Source organism: Leptosomus discolor, chromosome 1 (genome assembly GCF_034619465.1).
Source record: "Leptosomus discolor isolate bLepDis1 chromosome 1, bLepDis1.hap2, whole genome shotgun sequence".
In the NCBI taxonomy this organism is placed as follows: Eukaryota; Metazoa; Chordata; class Aves; order Leptosomiformes; family Leptosomidae; genus Leptosomus; species Leptosomus discolor.
In genome coordinates, this window is record NC_141391.1 from 55582540 (window position 1) to 55601301 (window position 18762).

Below are 18762 nucleotides of genomic sequence, written 5' to 3' on the forward strand. Positions count from 1 at the left end.
AAGAAAGGATCCAGCTGTTCCACCACTGTTCATGGAAATGTTTATTCTGTGAAGGCCCCAGCATCCCTGTAAATAGCCAGCAGAGGTGCCAAGAAACGCAGATGAGAGGCAACCTCTCAGCCTAAGTGGCTCGTGAAGGAAGGTTTAGCATTATTATAGACATCATTTCCACTGTGTGGTTTTTGGTGATTTTTTTTTCCCGTTCTGTGGATGAATGAAAAGTCAGGATTGCAGCGCTTTCTTGTAATTAGGTTTAAAATGTGCTTCAGAATCTATAAACCCCTAATTCAGCATTTACAGGGAATAAAGACAGTTTGACATTCAAAATGTAACCTTTACTTTTCTTTATACGAATTCACTTCTTTTTCCTTATTTTATATACTGGCTGTGGGCTCTGAGAATTATTTTTGTTTTGTCTTTACAGTACTGTGCGTAATGGGAATACTGGGACTGTAGTTCTTAGCCTTTATGATAATACAAATAATTAGCTGTAAGAAAAACCGAAAACAAAAAACCTGATTCTGTTATTCCATTTTTCTTATGAGGGATGAACAAAAGATTTGCTTCTTTGTTCATTAGATGAAGGAACATTATTAGATTGAGATTCGAGGCTCCAAATGGCTCTCTAATGGGAATAAGGCGTACAAATGATCACAGAATTTGCTATTCCTCTGTACTTGGTATTGCAAAACATTGGTAATTGATAGACAAACACATTCAACTAATATTAACTATTATGAAGAACGAGATCAAATGGAATCATCTGTAATTTGGATAGGAAGAAGGCATGATGGAGAGTGAAATCTATGCAGGTAGGGATATTTATTTTTTAATGGAATTAGACTAAAATATGAAACAGGTTTGGATAGGATCCAGCATCACTAACAGATTTTGTTCTTGTTTGCAAGAGAAGAGTTGTCATCCATTTGCTTCACAGTGGTAATTGTTATATAAAGTGGTCAGGCTGTTACCTAAACAATTTATCATGCATACATATTCCAGTATATATCCTTGATTCCCAGCAATAGCAATGGCACAAATGTATATCACCCTTGGCTAATGTGACACTACAACAATCTGATGAGCAAGGACAGAAGGAATGATGAAAGAAAGAAAAAGAAAATGGGATGCACTTTCAAAATAACCTGTTTCCTGCAGTAGAATTTTAAATAATTCTTTGAAGAATATTGGCACAGCAAGACTGCAACAATTAATGAAATATAAAATGTACAGAGAATGGTATAGAAGCTACTTCCAATTACCGTTGTAATTCTACTGATTCCAGTGCAAACCTAAATAAGCATCCACTATGTCTGTATTCACACACATGAGTTAAAATTTCTATAAATACGCTTTCATGAAACAATGATGCGTCACCCTTTTGCGAAAGACCCAAATGTACAGAAAATACAGCTCGTAAAAAACTACAAGTCCTACCACAGGAACTAAAGAATCATCAGATCATTCTGCTTACAAGACATATTTCCTGGAGTGTGCCCTTTCTAGCACATATCACTGTGTGTCTGTGCATTGCTTTAATTGCCAAAAGAAACTCTCACACACACTTGTCTTCTTGCGAGAAGCTGACAGTACAGATATGCAGTAGATGTTAATTATTCAATGCACTACCATAAGGCACTCAGGTATTATGATAAGCACAGTGTAAGAGCACACATAAAAAATAATAGAACAACCCACCCTGCAAGAGTCTGTCAAAGCTGGAATAAATTAAAAGCTGAAGCAGCAAGCAAACATTAATATCTCTGCTAGAAAAATGTTCTTTAACAGATTTCAAAAACCTAATGTTCGTGCTTCTTTCCTGTCATTCATATTAGCTCTAACCCTTATTGTTTTTCAGACTGATTTACTTTAGATCTTTCAGAGTACATAAGAATTATGTGCCTCTATGAGTTCATCTATGGCTTAACAAGACACATACAGTATCTGCCTTGTCTCCATTAGCTGCTACTGAAAATACATACATAATACTTTAATTTGTTCTTCTAAATTCTGCAACTGCAACTCAATACAGAGGTTCTGTATTGTTGCCTAAAGCTACCAGAAGAAATTAAACCAGGTTCAGGCAATGTATTGCATGCTACATCTAACATAGTGCTTGGTGGAAATGAAAGCAACTGTTCTTTTACAGAAATATTTTTGGTCTTATTTAACTCCAGGAAAATGAAAACCTATGAAACAAGTTTAATTTCAACATTAATGCAACAAAAATAGTTTGATTCCAATCCATTTTCTAACCTGTGATATTTTTTGTTGTTATTTATTTATTTATTTTTCAACATTGTAACAGTTTAGTAGTACTTAAACCAGAACTGTTTTGGAAGAAACAAGATTTTTAACATGCAGATGCTCCTAAACACTAATACAGATTTTTAGAAAATAGGATAACCCTCCTGTTTAGATATTGACCAAATTAAATTGCAAAGAAATATGTAGTCTACATCTGCCATCTACTGTAAGAAGAAAACACTGCAGGTATTCTTGAACCAAAACAAACAAAAGTAAAAATATTATTAGATTGTGTTTACCATTTAGACCTACCTCTGAAATTAAATCACAATTTCTTTAAATATATGTCAATAAAAAAAGTGATGACAGCATAGATATACTATAAGATACATAAAAATCTCTTGTTTGAAAAACAGACCACATTTTCAGTTTGTTGTAAATTTTAAAGTGGAATTCAAAAACCACAAAGAAAATAAGCTTATAATTATAGAGCTTTTGGCACCACTGAGAGACAGTGTGTGAGTAACCACTATAAGTATCATAGTGAAAGTATGAACTACGGGACTTTTTCTTCAATACTTGCATACTTTTTTATTATATAAATATAATTCCAGCTTTAAACCTCACTAATATATCCAGCTTCCCGAAATAGTGGACAAAGATAACTTTAAGTTGTGGTGTGCTTTGGTTATTGGCCAGCCCCTACAGGACTCCAGGGAGAAGTCCAAGGAGAGGTCTCAGGCACTGATTCTGCTATCATCTATACCATTTTTTAACTTTTTCCTTGGACCTGTGCTGGATCAATTCAACTATATATCTGCAAGTCTACAGGCTTTGAGGTCAGGGATCTTTCTCTGACTGTGCTGTTTAACAACAGAGACCCAATTTATGAACTGACTGCAGTGGTGCACAGTCAACAGCTTCTTTTACCTGGCTGAGTCAGTAATAACATCACCTGGGAAAGGAGATGCTGTCAAAGAGGTATTAGTGCTGTATTAGTAGAGTTTTCTTTAAAGCACAGGCAAAATTTCAGTGCCTACCTAGACAGATTTGGACATGTTCCCTGTTGCATACCTGTCAACGGACCCAGATCCTGAGCAGTGAAGAAGTTTCTTCAGGGGTCATCTCCTCCTAATGACTTCTCACTGTCAACCTTGGAGAAAACCAAGATGACTTTCTTAGGCTTCAAAGACCATTTTTAGATTCCCATCTGAAGAAAAACATCAAAATAAAATCAAGCCAACCTGGAATAAGACTGTGACAAGCCTTCACAAAGGTAATACTTCAGTGCCTCTTCTCTGCAGCTTTGCAAGTTAGGCATCTTTATCTTACCACACAGCAGAAACTTGAAAGCTACACTTTGACAGACTAGTGCCTGAAAAAGACCATCTTCTACCTGAATTAAATTTGTGCCAAATTACAGATACTAGATTTAATTTTCTTGATAATAAAAAAATTCTTTTAATCTCTTTCTACCTGGGAAGATAATATTTTGCATTTTTAAGGTATAGCTAGCTATCCAAATTTATAAGACGTTTCATAGGCACATAAAAATTATAAGACTTTTATATCATTCTTTGTGTATGTGGATGTCTCATAAATGAGACCTCTACCTTGAAAAAGACAATGTTTTTGAAAAAGAGCAACTTTTACAGAATGTGTTTCATTTGAAAAATGTCAACTGTTTCAGTAATATATATAGAATATATATATTTTTTTATATAAGCGTCCAAGTTTTATGATCCTTTTTTTCTTTTTTTAAAATATTGTTCAGAAGTCCTTTTAAATTGTGAACGTACAATGTGCTGGTTGGGGGCATTACATCAAGCAAAATATAGTCTGTTCTTTTCCTCTTCTGCTCTTGGTTAAATTTCAGTTCCCACCCTCCAAGTCTTACTATCACGCTGGTCTCTTTTCAGGAAGCAATAAGACTTTCAGTAAAATACCAGAATGAACAAAGTTACTTTCATTATTTACTTCAGTTCTCCTGGGAAGGAAAGAGACACTGAGGATTTTGGTTTTGCTAACACTATTGGCAGATCAACGTGATAGGCTGCTTCCAGAGTTATCTGACGGGCACTTCATCCTCCGAGGTGCTTGTTTTCTACTCTTTTGGATCAAGAAGATGCTGCCGCTCATTCCTAGTTCAGATATCCATCTTTACCTCCTCCGTGGAGACTGGGGAACAGGAGAGCAGAGGGTGATGTACACCGCACATCACACTTTCATACAAAATCAGGACATGGCAGAAGCAGTCACCTGGACTCAAAGAGTAGTCTCAGGCATGGCAGCTCGTTTCTGTCTCACTTGCTGCTTCTTCTCAAGTGATCAGTGAAAATCTCAAGCCCTCTTACACACCACTGCACTCATTTCTGCTGAAAAAAAGATGTGAAGGGAAAAAAAAGATCATACTAATATAAAAAGGCTTATCTCTTGCTCAAAGACCAAATATGAGCAGAGTGTCTGAACTAATTCTGCATGACACGAATCCCTTCCAAACATGACGGGAAGTTACATTACCCAAATAACGAGGATTCCAGCTGAGATAAGTCAGGGAAACGCATAGACTAGCATATGTAAATACAATGCCTCATTTACCATATAGAACATACAGACAAGTCCAAGAAGGCTCAGTGTTAATCAAAGCACATTAGAAGACTTTGAGAATATTAAAAATCCAATCACATTTTGCAATAGACATACCTGTCCTAGAAATTCAGTTTAGTCTCTAGGGGATTCACTGTATATTTCTGAGCAGCATAGCAAGTACAGCATGGTTTATAAACATTTACTACTATAAAAATGCAGAAGGCAGTGACCTGTATAACTGCATATAAGGCTGCTATCCAAGCTTTGTATTAAGAGGAATTTCCTTCTCTCTCCCTCTGGGGAAGGGGATTTGAATTGCAGATAGCATCATTCATCATAATACAACACTGCACCTGTGTATTTCAGGTACTGGATACTAATTTCAACAGAAAAATACTCTACCAGAAGATGTAACGTCTAAGAAATACCCCTTTGGTTTTCCTTATTAGGACTCTGTTTTTACCTGCTCTTTCAATTTCAGAAGAGCTTTAACCTCTGTGCTTCACCAAGAGGCATTGGAGAAGGTTGCTTTGAAAATCATAGCTGAACACAGTCAAAATGCCCAGCCTCATGGGAGGGGAGTGCCTTGCTCTGTTCACAATTTAAGCGAAGAGTGCATAAGGGAGAAATTACATATGCCCAAACTTTTGCCTCCCTTCACATACGTAGAAACTGAAAAGACCTTTGCCAATTTAAAGTGAGTTTTTCTCTGCCAGTGTACTGGGAAGACTACATATATATTTCTATCTCCAAACAATTACTCCTCCCAAAAGAGTCAAAATTGTAAGACTGCATAAGGTGACTGTTCTATTTACCACTTTGAAGGAGTCTTGTAGCACATCTTGGTCTGAATACCACCTAGCATTTGGTTTTCTTATTTTTCATTCTGCAGGGTGAATATACAAACACCCTTTCTCACATACAGTTGCAGTATCCCCCCAAGGCAACCAGCTAGCCGCAGTAAATTGCTCACCCAACTGCTAAGTTCTTAATAATTGAAGGAGTTAAACACGAAAAGCAAGAACAAGTTGATGTATTTCTCATTAAAAGAAGTATGGTTTGCAGATATTTCAGCAACTATTAAAGAATTCAGAAGTATATTGTTATTTTTTTAAAATATAAAAAGATGCTATCTGATATATATTTAAGAAATATTCATGATGTCATAGAAACATAACCCTCGTTGTAACTATGGTAGGAAGGAGAGAACAAAATTGCTTCTATCTTTTATCTTCCAGATATTGATCCAGGGATTGACTTCTCTATTTCTGACACAGAACTCAAGTTTGTATCTTACGTGCATGTACAAACCTTGCTACTAATTTTGTCCCAGAGATCTATTCTTTATCAGAACAGGGTTAAATTTGGCCCAGTAATTTGCTGCAAATCATGGCAAATAACTTTTAGAATAGCTGGTGATCTTCTAGGCATCTCTGTCTTTGGGGCACTTTCTTCAAAATTGAAAATAAAACAAGTGAGCAACGCAAGATAAAAATGTTATAAACAAATTATACTTAAAATTAATCAGGCTTCCAAAACCTCCATCCCAGACTGACTTGTGGTTTTTAATATGTCACTTAAATTAACCTGCAAGTGAGGAAACCACAAGAAATAGATCAACCCGCTGAGTGTTGTGGCCTCACAAAGACAGGACTATGTTATAAAAGGACTCTTTGCTAATAAATTACTAGGTCTTAGTGTTACCACTAGAGAATGCAACAAAGACACAGTTCCTTTGAAAATAAAAATGCCTATTGTTACAATCACAAAGAGTGGACTAATTCCCTCCACTCTCTTTTCGCTAATCCTTGGTTTGTGAAACATTCTTGCTCCTAGTTACAAGGGCAATATAACTGAATTATTCACTTTATGTTGTACTGTGAGACTGTAAAAAAAAAGAAAGCAAAAAGCTGCATGCTTTACTCTGTTTTCCACATCTATTGATAAAGACAGCCACACAGCAGCTTTCTCACCTAGAATCTCTATGTGTATTTCATCATTCAGATTAAATGGATTATCCCAAGTAAAACACAGATGCACATATGAATCACAGCTTCTCTCCCGCAAAAAAAAAAAATAAAGCTGCTTTGTGCTGCTCCTGTGGAGCAAAATAGAGATTGAGTCAGTGAATCCATCCCCTTTAGAATCCCCTCTTCCCCAGGGACCACATGGATGGCACACATCTACTGCAATTACACCTGTACCGCAAAACCATTCCTTTTTCCAGCGAGGATGGCACTATGGGGAGTACCCAGCTGATTATACACAGTTATTTTAGAAGATGAAGACTCTCAAAAAGAAACCAAGTCTTCAAAAGATCTGTGGCTTACTATCTGTGTTACAGAAAGTCTGCATTGCTTTTAAATAAGAAATTTACCCAGAAAATTAATGGTATAGGAAAAACAAAATGCATTTTAAATACCATAGGACAGGTTGTCCTGAATTCCCCTGAATTTCATAGCACTTTCATCCGTAAAATACAGACTTCAGATGCTACCCACCAGGAGCCAAGGCCATATAAAATGTAATCTTGCATTAATCAACCAGCAGAGGGGGCAGGACGAGCAAGAGACATTCAAACAGAGTAAAGGCAATTTGTCTGCACTTGTATTTTTAGGGACAGCACTGAAAAAGTTATTAAAATAAGTTTTGAAAAGTAATTAGTTCCTACAACTGGTGCTGTCTTCTTTGTATACAGTTCTGATAAGTGTACAACTTCATGTCAGTAGTTCTGCGTTAGCATATACACTTTATTCAATGGAAATGGAGACTAGAGGTGGTGGATTCCACGGTAGATTTGCCACATAAATGAACCGACTTTGTAATGGTGTATTAAAAAGAGGTAGACATACACAGCCCTTTACATGCATTAAAACATTTGAAGTATTCTATTTTATTTGAAGTGGTGTTTTTCATGTGTTTCTACTTCAAAGAATAATGGCACGAAATATCACTATTAGTACTAAAATGAGCAGAAAGATGATGTCACTTGACAGGAAATACTACATATATGCTTCTGTCTCAGAACCAGCATTTCTAAAAGCCTACTCTTTGTCATTGCTGACTAAAAGTCAATGATGCAAAACCTATGTGTTTTACTCCCCCACAAAGCCTGTGGCCAGTGAGCACAGGTGTAAAATGCTACACATAAAGGGTATTATTATTATTGTTACTATTACTATTATTGTTTTATTTTATTGCGCAAATGCTTACACAGAGCAAATCAGCAAGGGAGGAAAAAAAAACGCATGCTGCCTAAGGCAATGACTAGATACCACAAAAGCAATAAATATTACTATTACACACATCACCACAACAGTGCAGCCACTCACCGCACCCCACCCCCACCCCCCCCTACCATTGATAACTGGTGTGCGTTATGCTCTGCTGTACCAACACAAAGAACAACATTTGTTTCACCTAACCTGATATGCCTGCAGTGTGAGCTGTTCACAGCAGGCTCTGTGTATAATCCAGGGAGACAAACAGGCAATTCTAGGGCATAATCCATCTGACTTATTTTAGACCTACAAATTAGGATAAGATGAACTGCACCCCAGAAACGGGCCTAGGGTGATTAGATCAGACGCAGAAGTCTGCATTTGGTAAATGAACCCCACCCACGCTGTTTACTCCGGAGGGCCCATCATCTTGGCACACTGAGCAAGCAAAGGGCAAAAGCTGAAGCTCTGGCAAACTATAGTAGTACTCTTACTATATATACTCTTACACTGCTCTATACACTGAACACACTGGTTTTGGGGGGTTTTGTGTCCATAGTGCCCTTCTTATTTTTAATTAAAGGATTTCAACTTCAATGAGTGAATTTGTCCCAAATCCGAAAGTAAAGACATTTTAAAAACTGCCAGACCAGTATCATATCAAAAACTGACCTATGCTCTAAAGCTGTCTTCATGCTTCATCAAAGAGCCTCTGCCTAGAATTTTGCCCCAAGCTGGCTCATTTTCTGATACAGCTGAAGAGAAAGATTACAAATATGACCACAATTTGTACTGTCATTATGCCTCTACAACCAGCACATTAAGGTTGCAATTTACCTGCTATTGTGAGACTCAGAAAATTTCAGCCACTATTTTAGCAAACTGCCTTAATCAAGAAAGTGATGGAGTGATAACAAATGAAAAAAGTCTGGGATTTGGGGATTCTGATGGTCATTTTGAACTCAGACTGAATCACAGCATGACAGGCAGGGTTAGAGTGGGTGGAAGAATGATATCTATTCTTGTGATTGCAAAATATGAGAGTTGTATTCTATATTAAAAGTTCTTTTGAGGCTCCTAAGTTATATTTGATGCTAACATTGAGCTAATAGTTTTGTCAGTTAAATCTCCCTGAGACATGCAGACATCCCCAGTTTTTCATAGCAGTTCTCTGAAGGGAATAGAATGGCAGGAAGAATCTTGTGTAATTCGCTGACTGCTTTATTTTCTTTTCCTACTGGTTTTACAAATTTATTTCATTTCAGACAGTTTATTCATTTCTAATAAGGTTCTCTCAAAAGCAGTGGCTAATGTACTTATTAGGAGAAGTAGGTGTTATTTCTATAGGGCTATTAGGATAGTATTAAGTAAAAAAACATTCATCTAAGAGCGAAGCATAACACTGTTGTTTCTATAGACTCCAGCAGTAAAATCATTACTAGTGCTTTTAACTACACAAAAAATATGTCTCTGAGCATACGGTTTTTCACATTTAGCTGTCCTATGATCATCATTTCAAGTATGCAGAGGATAAAGGAGTTTTGATCCAGTACTGAGAAAAGAGATCATGTTAGAGTTCTTGCTGACATGGCACATACCATATGGCAATCAGATTATTTTCTCAGGTTGCATGATTCTAAAGCTCTACTCTAAAGCTGTACACTGGCATAAAAGAGGTTAATTAAATATCAAGTGTCTGCAAAAGCAACTCATATGCTAGGATTCTAATTCACCAGGAAATTTTAACAGATAGCTAACTTCAAGCACACACTCTTTAATTTCAGTGGGACTATTTGAGCGTATTTAAAGTAATGTACCTCCTTCAGTACCCTAGTGAACTGGGACCTAAATGAATAAAAGGCTATTATGCAACCGAATATATCAAGGTTATTATGCATTTTTATAGAATTGTTTGGGTTTTGAAGAAGGCAGATATTCTGCCCTCCCTAAAATCAGCTTAGTGGATGTTGCATCCACAGAGTATAATACTGAACTGTTATAGCTCTTCTAAAAAATCTGGAATTGGAGTTTTGCTCTAAGGATAGCAAAATTCTTCCATTGAATTTTCATAAGAAAATTAAATTTTCAATGAGCTATATTCTTAAGGTGGCATGTAAGGAGATTTTATCTTTAATGTACAGCACAGTCATATCTGTATGCATACCAGACAGATTTAACTTTACCAGAAACAGTTACTCGTTTGAATTAGGGCAGTTACAATTTAGACATATACCTAGAGACACATGCCACTAGGGCTTTCTTCAGACAAAAGCTCAATGCTAAGCAAGTTCCTCAGACAATGCACCACGCACACTGATACAGTATACTTGTACAGTCCAGTAGTTCACATATAAGCTCTGTTTTTTATGATATTAATCATCCCACTGTTAACATGAATTATTTTGGTGCTGTTTTAGTATCAGAAAATCTTCACTGTAAACATCAAAGAGTTAAGTTAGGTATTCATGGCTTCAAAAACCCGTAATCTTATTGTTTGAACTCCTTACTCAGGTCCTACAAAAGCATGTCAAGCTGACCCATGGTAGCCAATTCTTATTGCCCTTATCTAAAAGGATTCCCTGCTGCAGAACAGTCCTGTGTGGCAATGGGAATGGCAGGAAACTGAAAACAGACTCTTTTATAACAACAGGAGCTTCATTTATACTGCACGCATACTGTAAAAGCAGTCCTGGGTTTCCTACCAGCATGCCCGAGCCTAATTACACCTGCTGTAGTCCTGAATCACCAGCCAAAGGCCTGGAGTAGTACTTTGGTGCCTTGCTGAATTCAAAGAATAGCTGAGATGGAGCCTGCAGACAACTAATGTGCTCTAAGAACAATGCCGCAGTCATTTCGTGGGGCGAACTGAGGGATTTCGAAGGAGCTGCCGCAGAGACTACACATTGTTGCAGAGCAAGAGGTACTGCTTTGTATACTGCACTTCACTCTAACACTTACACTTGAAAACTGAGCTATTCAAACCCAAATAAAACACCGAGTCGCCTGGACAAATTTTTAACATCAGGGGGTTGGTTTGTTTGTTTTTCCAGCTGCTGCTTTTTTTTTCCTGTATATACATCCATCATTTTTCTACCTTGCAAATAACAGAGTCCCTTTCCCGTTTTTCTTTCTCCGGTTTTGTACATTTTCTTCATTTTTTGTGTGTTTGATATGATTCCTAACAGGCTTGCTGCTCTCAGCCCCAGTTGCTGGATGGCACAAGTGAAAATTGAGGGCAGCATCCTGGTTTGCCCTACAGAGTTATTTCTATAGTCTGAAGCATCTGCTTCTTTTACATTTCATTTTTTTCATAATGCAAGGGTGGAAAGTCTCTGGCTCCTGGGCTACTTCTGACTCTTGAGATATTCAAGTCACAAGACTTGCTACTGGCACAAGCAACATATCTTTCTTGTAAGGCCAGTAATCTCCATGAGGCCGGGATCCCCATCTAGCCTAGATTTAAATGGGAGAGGGACCCTTTCTTCATGTTGCCATCTTCAGTGTCCCTGCACCTGCATTCAGCATCTGGAATGTGTTTTAAGGTTCTCAATCAAATAAAATATTTATCTAATTGTCAGGAAAGCTTCAAAATTGTACTCTACTGTGTCATTTTTATAACTGTCTCTTGACCATATTCTAGCATAGGTATTTTTTGTGCTAGATCAGATAAATGATTCATTTTGTCCATAGCTTCACTTACATGCTCTGTTAAACTTCTCAGTTCTTCATTCTAGTAGAAGCTTAGTTCTGCATAAAACACAGCTGTAACTGTTGATTAAAATGTCTCTTCCACTGAATAAAATAATTGTTGAAAATACAACCGAATAGAAATACACACCATAGTGAAAGTCACTGAAAGGCTATGCACAATTCCTCTTTTCATATGATGTTATAGACAAACTGTAAGTTATTCCAGCCAGTACAGGACATTTTATGTCTCCAAGGCACAGAAAATGGAGCGGAAAGCATTTTAAATAAATTTTCAAGGGTTTTGCTGGAACAGCAGACTAATAAAATTAAACCTATATATTCTAGAGAAGAAACAATGAAAGAGTAAGGGGGAACATCATACAAAGATTAAAAAAATCTAGAGAAAAGGAACTCTCTGGTTAGCTTACCCTAACCTGAAAATACTTCAAAATATAAACATGCCTTTATGAATAATAGAATACTCAGCCATGCTTGACCACACTTTAAAAACTTATGCTGGGATTTCTCTTTGGATAAAAAGTAAATGCATCACATTTTTAGGTTACCTTCCCTGGAAACTCAAACAGAAGCCATGTTGTAACCTCAGTGAGAAAGCAAGGTTTCATTTTGTCTGTGCATGTGAAATACTGCTAAATAAAAACACTCAAGCCAAGAAGCTTGGGCAGTGGTGGTTTCAACACCTGAACTGCTTAACTCTCAGCTACAGAGGTCCCATTTAGACTGTGCCAAGCAGCAGTCACTGGGGCAGTCCCTGGGCATAGTTCAGGAGACAGCACATGCCGTCTGCCATTCCCAATATGCAGTATGAACTAGACTGCACCAGGTTTGGCTCCCTTTACACTCCATATCTCAGCAGGATTTCTAGAACCCTCAAGCACTCCTGCTGGCCCTCATGCCATATCCCAGAGCCTGCAAAAAGATATTCTCAGATTTATGGTATGAAAATACCAACCCAGGGGTTTGCCCTCATATTGTTTCAAACACTTTGAACTGAAAAAACAAAAAAAAAAAACCAAAAAAAAAAACCCACAAGAAAAAAATGCAATATGATAACTCTTCTAGGGACAAAAAAAGTATGGCAGGAAGCCCAGAAGAGACCCAGAGCCAAGTGAAATTTGGTTGCAGCCAAGATGTAACACTTGGCCTCAAGGCCAGAGAAAGGTCCCTTACCATGTTTTATTTAGCAGTAGAGATGCAGTCATTGCACCCGTCTAGCCTATCATCTTCTCCTTAACAGTAGGTAGTAACAGATGTTAAGGGTAAATGTGTATGAAAAACTTCCACAGACACATCTTTCCAAATTCTAGTAATCCTCTGTTTTAGGATTTCCAGGTTCAGATGTTGAACCCAGACCACTGTGCTTGATAGCTGAATTTATTCAAAGCTCTTTTTTTGGATGAGCACATATTTTTGGCTTCCAGAATGTCTTGTCACAGATGAGCCTTATAGTTTTATTTTTATTTATGTAGAAAAAAAGTCTTTCTGCTTTTTTAAAATTTACTGTGCATTTAATTGGGTAACACCTTGGATTTTCTTTTCACTAAAGAGACTTTATCTACAAAGCTTTTTCTCTCTTAAACTCTTCCATACCTTGGTCCATGCTTCCTAATATTTCTTATCTTCCCTGATTCTGTGTGGGCCTTTTGTGTCTTTTTTAAATCCTGTGGGCTTCAGCTGCATGCATTAATCAAGATGTGGGTGCATCGTGCATGGATGCACCATAACACAATGTTTCTTTCCCATTCCTAATATTGCACTGTATTTCAGCTGCTATTGAGTATCGAGTCGATTTTGTCAGAGAACCATTGCAAATTCTCCAAGATTTCTGCTGAGAAGTAATAGATAAATTACAGATTACTCGTGTACATATAGAAGGTGTATCAACAGACTATCACCTGCTTTACTGTTAATTTCTGATAACCTGTAAAGCACATACCCAAGAAACTCATTATTAGGTAAATATAATATCAAGGTACAAGATTATACACTTATCTGAAAAATATTGAGTTTCCTCTTGCTGCTAACTTAATAGAACAAATAATACTGATCTTCAAGAATAGAATGTGCACTTTAGTTCATTAAATAGTTATATTTCTAACTCTTTCAAGTCTATGATCCCATGTTGTCCTGATGCCTTAAAGTTGATTCTGCACTACCTGCAATTTATATAAATCAAGAGCAGAGTAACTTAGATAATATGACTGGTCAACCCGATATACAAGCTCCTACTGAAAAAAATGCATTAATGGCTATGGAGAAGCACAATTCTGTATCATTAAGTGTGCAGTTGCAGCTGCACCTGTTTATTTCTCTGTATTACTCATAACAAAACAGAAGCATTTTCTGTCCCCTTTGCACTCATGCAAATGACTTCATAAGCAACGAGACAATGATGAAGCCTCCTTTTTCAACTCACTCTTGCTGTATGCCCCCTGGGACTGTACAAGACAAGACTTTTGTCCCATATAACTTACTTTTAGATGGAAAAAATAGCAGTGTGTCAGAAATATATATTAAATATTAAAGGAGATTGTGTGAAGCAAAGATTTTAATTTTGAACAGGTAGGTACAAAGCAGGAACTTTCCTGTCATGTAATGAGCATCCCCTGGCTATACTTGTTTTTCCTTGACTTAGACATTCCTCTAAGAACAGTAGTTCAACAGCAAAAAAAAAAAAAATCAAAAGATTTCCATACGGCAACAGTTTCCCAAAAAGAGGACCAAAGAAGATCCTATGGACTATACTGTGCATTCCTGACAGACAACAGTAATATAAGACGTATTTAAAGTAACTGAACAGAGACAATAGCAAACATTTTTTTCAAAACAAATTCATAATATATTTAATAATGAAATCTTTTCCTTATCAAACTCTCTATATAATTTCCTATTCTCAACTTACAATTATAAAATAAAACGAAGCTTTTTTCAAAATCATAATTCAAATATGGTTTTATTTCTCTTCTACTGAGTTACATTCCATCAAGCAATAACTGTCTTTATCTGTACTTAATAGCTCATTTTCCATATTATACAAGTGCTTTCAGGACTTTAGCATTGTGTTTCCGGAGTTTGATTTTATTCATTTTTAATATAACCATTTTACAGAGTCTCCAAAGAACAATCCAGACAAAGAGTTAGCACAATAATGTGCTTTGCATTGAAAAGATCCGATTTTTGAAGAGAGGGCTACTCTGTGAGATGTGAAATTTATCGTTATCCTTATAGGGTCAATTCAATTTAAAACTTCTGAAGTTAGTTATGCACTTTAAAAAGCCTTCCAAAGAACAGAGGAAAGACTATTTGGACCTTTCAGAAAATGTTGGTGGCATTAATATAAAAAAAATACCCACACCTTTTCATATATTTGTTTAAGCACATAGTGTAAATAGAACACCTAATTTCTGTTTAAGAGTAGGTAAATACTGAATAAAATCAGGTAATCAGAGAAACAGCTTTCCATTATTTTGTAGGTGACTTTGTTGGATCTCAAGATATGTAGAGCAAGGATCTAGGCAAAAAAGAGGAGGTTAGTTCAGTCTTTTCCCACTCTTGTTGTCATACAAATGGGCTTATCATTGTCAGTTGGGACCACTACTTGCTCTTGCAATACAGGGCATAGACGTATCATGTATTTCTTAATATTGAAAAGAATATTTAAAAAGGGGATCAAAGCATAGTGGAATTCAAGTGCTGAGGTCAACCCAGATGTGTCCAATGAACGCTAAGCTTCATTTTAGTTCACAACCTAAGGAGAAACCCATGGCTTGTCCTCCTCTAAAGAGAAACTCAGTGCATAACCAAGTACACCATTCACAGTGCTGCCAGTGGAGCAGAGCCTGTGCTGCTCCCAGGCTGTGGATTACAGGAAGACAGTTGCAGGATCCTCACTTTCATTTCTGGATCAGAAGCTCTGTGTCTTTTGGTATATGCCACTTTTAGGTACACACCATGTGGATGAGGAGAATAGTTGCAATGTATTAAAATCCCTTTTTTTTTTTACTGACCTCAAGACATACTTTTTCTTGCTGTTTTAAACACTATAAATCTAATTAAAGCAGAATCATAACAATGATTTTAAACTATGCAAAGCTTATAAGGTACATAAAAACGTATTTTCAGCCTGGTGATGCTTGAATCTATGACAATGTAACACTCTCCCCTGTTCTCATTGCCCACAACGAATTACAGGATTTGGTTGGAAAACAAAAACAAAATACTTCACAGCAGTGGTCTCTGTGTATTTGGTGGATAGAGACCTAATCAGTGTGAAGCTCCCCTACTATGTTCAGCATGCCTGGAGCCTTTCAGTCACTGGAAAGGTAACAGTGAGTTTGTAACAATCTTTTGCCATGTAGTTAAGAATTAATATAATCCCTTAGCTTTGCTAAATCAAAGACCCTGCACCAATGGACATTTAAACATTTCATGGAAATAACATTTATACAATTTCTTCATAAGAGAAGAGAGGCTGTTTAGTGCCACCATCATTCACCTTCCTGTTCCATCTAAACACACATATGCACAACGCTTTGGGACGGTAAATTATGTGCAGCCTCACAGGTGTGGGCTCAAATCTAAGACCACTAAGAAATTGACTTTAGTTAGCTACTACCAGGTTATGTAAAAACAGATACCATATTCTTCCTATCTGCTGAATCAAGTACTAACTTTCACAGTTTTTCCCTAGATGAAACAGTTAAATTATCTGACCCCCAGTTTGAAAATTTAATATTTACATACTGGCATCAGGCTTTTCAAGGCATAGATTAACAGCAGAAAAAACCTGCCCAGACATAATTACTATATTAAAAGGCAGCAGGTAGCAAGTATTTGGAAGCCTTTTTACTTAGAACACAGCAGAGGGTAAAATTAATTTCTCAATTATCTTAAGCCAACCTGTTATTATAACACACTTCTGAGTCACGGGTACACTTATCAACGGCATCAGTTTTGCACTAGATTTCTCCATTTTTCAGTCCCAAAAATGTTAGCTAGACCTACTGGTGAGTATTAATCACAGTTAACATTGTGCACTTTTTCAAAGTGTACTTTTTCAAAGCTAAACTGTATTACTCAGTAGTAGGAGTGAGAAAATGCATCAAGAGAGGTTTTTTGTTATTCTTTTCTCACCTCCTCCTTCTCTCTCCTCCTACTTCTCTCTCACCCTTTCCCTCCTCTTCCTCCAAGAAAGGATCACATGCAAAATTACAGAAGTTCTTAATTAAATAGAACTGTGGCTGATCAGAAATTATTCAAAATTTAATGTTAATGAAAACTTTCTGATAACTAAATACACCTACTTATGTATTCAGATGTTTCTAAAGCTAATCAATTAATTTTTTCAGAACAAAACCCCACATCCCACAAGGCATGGTGACTGACCTACTACTCAGTATGCTAGTGACTTACTCAGCACCCTGTTCTTGGTAGCAGACCAATTTAGTATTCCTTACAAGTTTACCAGTATACTCAAAGGAGTAAACACTTTACAAACTTCAGTGTTTCCTTTCCAGGAATCACGTTGCAATATCTAAAAAGGTAAAACATCCAAACATCTTTCACTTCTATTCGAACATCTTTCACATCCGAACTTCTCTTGTCACTTTCTGTTTTAGACAAGTAGAGTGATGAAGATAATAGTTAAAGTAACCTGGCTCTGGCAATCTTTATCTATGGAGAACTCGCATTCGGTTCATTAGCAGTTATGTGACCAGTAAAAACCACAAAAAGAGAGGGAAATAAACAAACCAAAGTATTTTCAGAGTCACCCACAGGCTACTGCACTTTGACTTTGCCTAGGATTAAGATTTGCCAATGTTGATAAAAATTCAACTTGCTTTTCATAACTATAATATTAAAGACTTTGCTGTTTCCTAGTTATTGATAATGAAACTACCATGAACATCTTAAACAGAAAGACAGCAGAAAAGGAACAAATGCACCTCTGGAAGGAATTAACCACTTTTGAAGATGATTAAAGAAGTGGATGTGAAGCTTTTCATTGAAAACACTGAGACTGAACTTTCAAATAATGAAGTATAGCTCATGCATTTTGGCTTGATTAATAAAGTCTGTAATTGAACAAAAGTGGTAGCAAAAATAAAGACAAAGTAGAGCTCAAAACCAGATTGCCAGCGGTAGAAAAGGGACAAACACTCTGTATATTCATTTAAAAATTCAGGGAAGTAGAATATGAACAAAAGCCCTGAAAATGTTTAGATCTTTCCATATTTTTCTTTTCCCTGATAATGTGTCAAGGCCATCATCTTAGTGACATATATTGATGAGAGGCAAAAGTAATTACAATATGAAACCAGTCACGTTATTGAACTTCAATGGGTGAACTCCTGACTTCACCATAATTCTGTGACTGCACCTGCACATCTTTCTGTGCTGCAGGCCCAGGGTCAGGGTCCTGTATGATTTATGGCTTATCTGCCTTATAAATATGGACACAGCTCTCCAGTGTCCATTGTGGGTTGGAACAGATGTATGTCCAGGTAGCCTGGCACAGGCTTGCCCAGGTGAGTCCCAGAAATTTGTTGCTCTCAGCCAGTGCTTTCTATGTCTATGCCTAGAGCTGGCACTGGAAGACTCATAATGCGAAAAGGACTGCAAATTATTCAGCTTAGATAGGAAACCCTTCTGTCAGTTTTTCCACTTGTCTTAGAGCAAAAATATTAACATTTCTTTAGCTTATCCATAGCATGTATAACACAAAAGTTACGCCATGTGTTAATAAAACATTTTGAGATCTACTAACGCAAGCAACTATAGAAACACATAACAATATTATGCATGTTGTTTACCTGCATGAATTTCTGAGGCATCAATGAGGAGATAAAAGCCACACAGCACTGAAAACAGTCTGCCACAACAGTAGCAAATGAGTCTTCGTTATTGCATGCCTTGAATTTCAACAGTCATGAAAATGATAATGGGAGATCCAACAGTCTTTTGGCTGAACAGGTATATTAATATTTATTTTTTT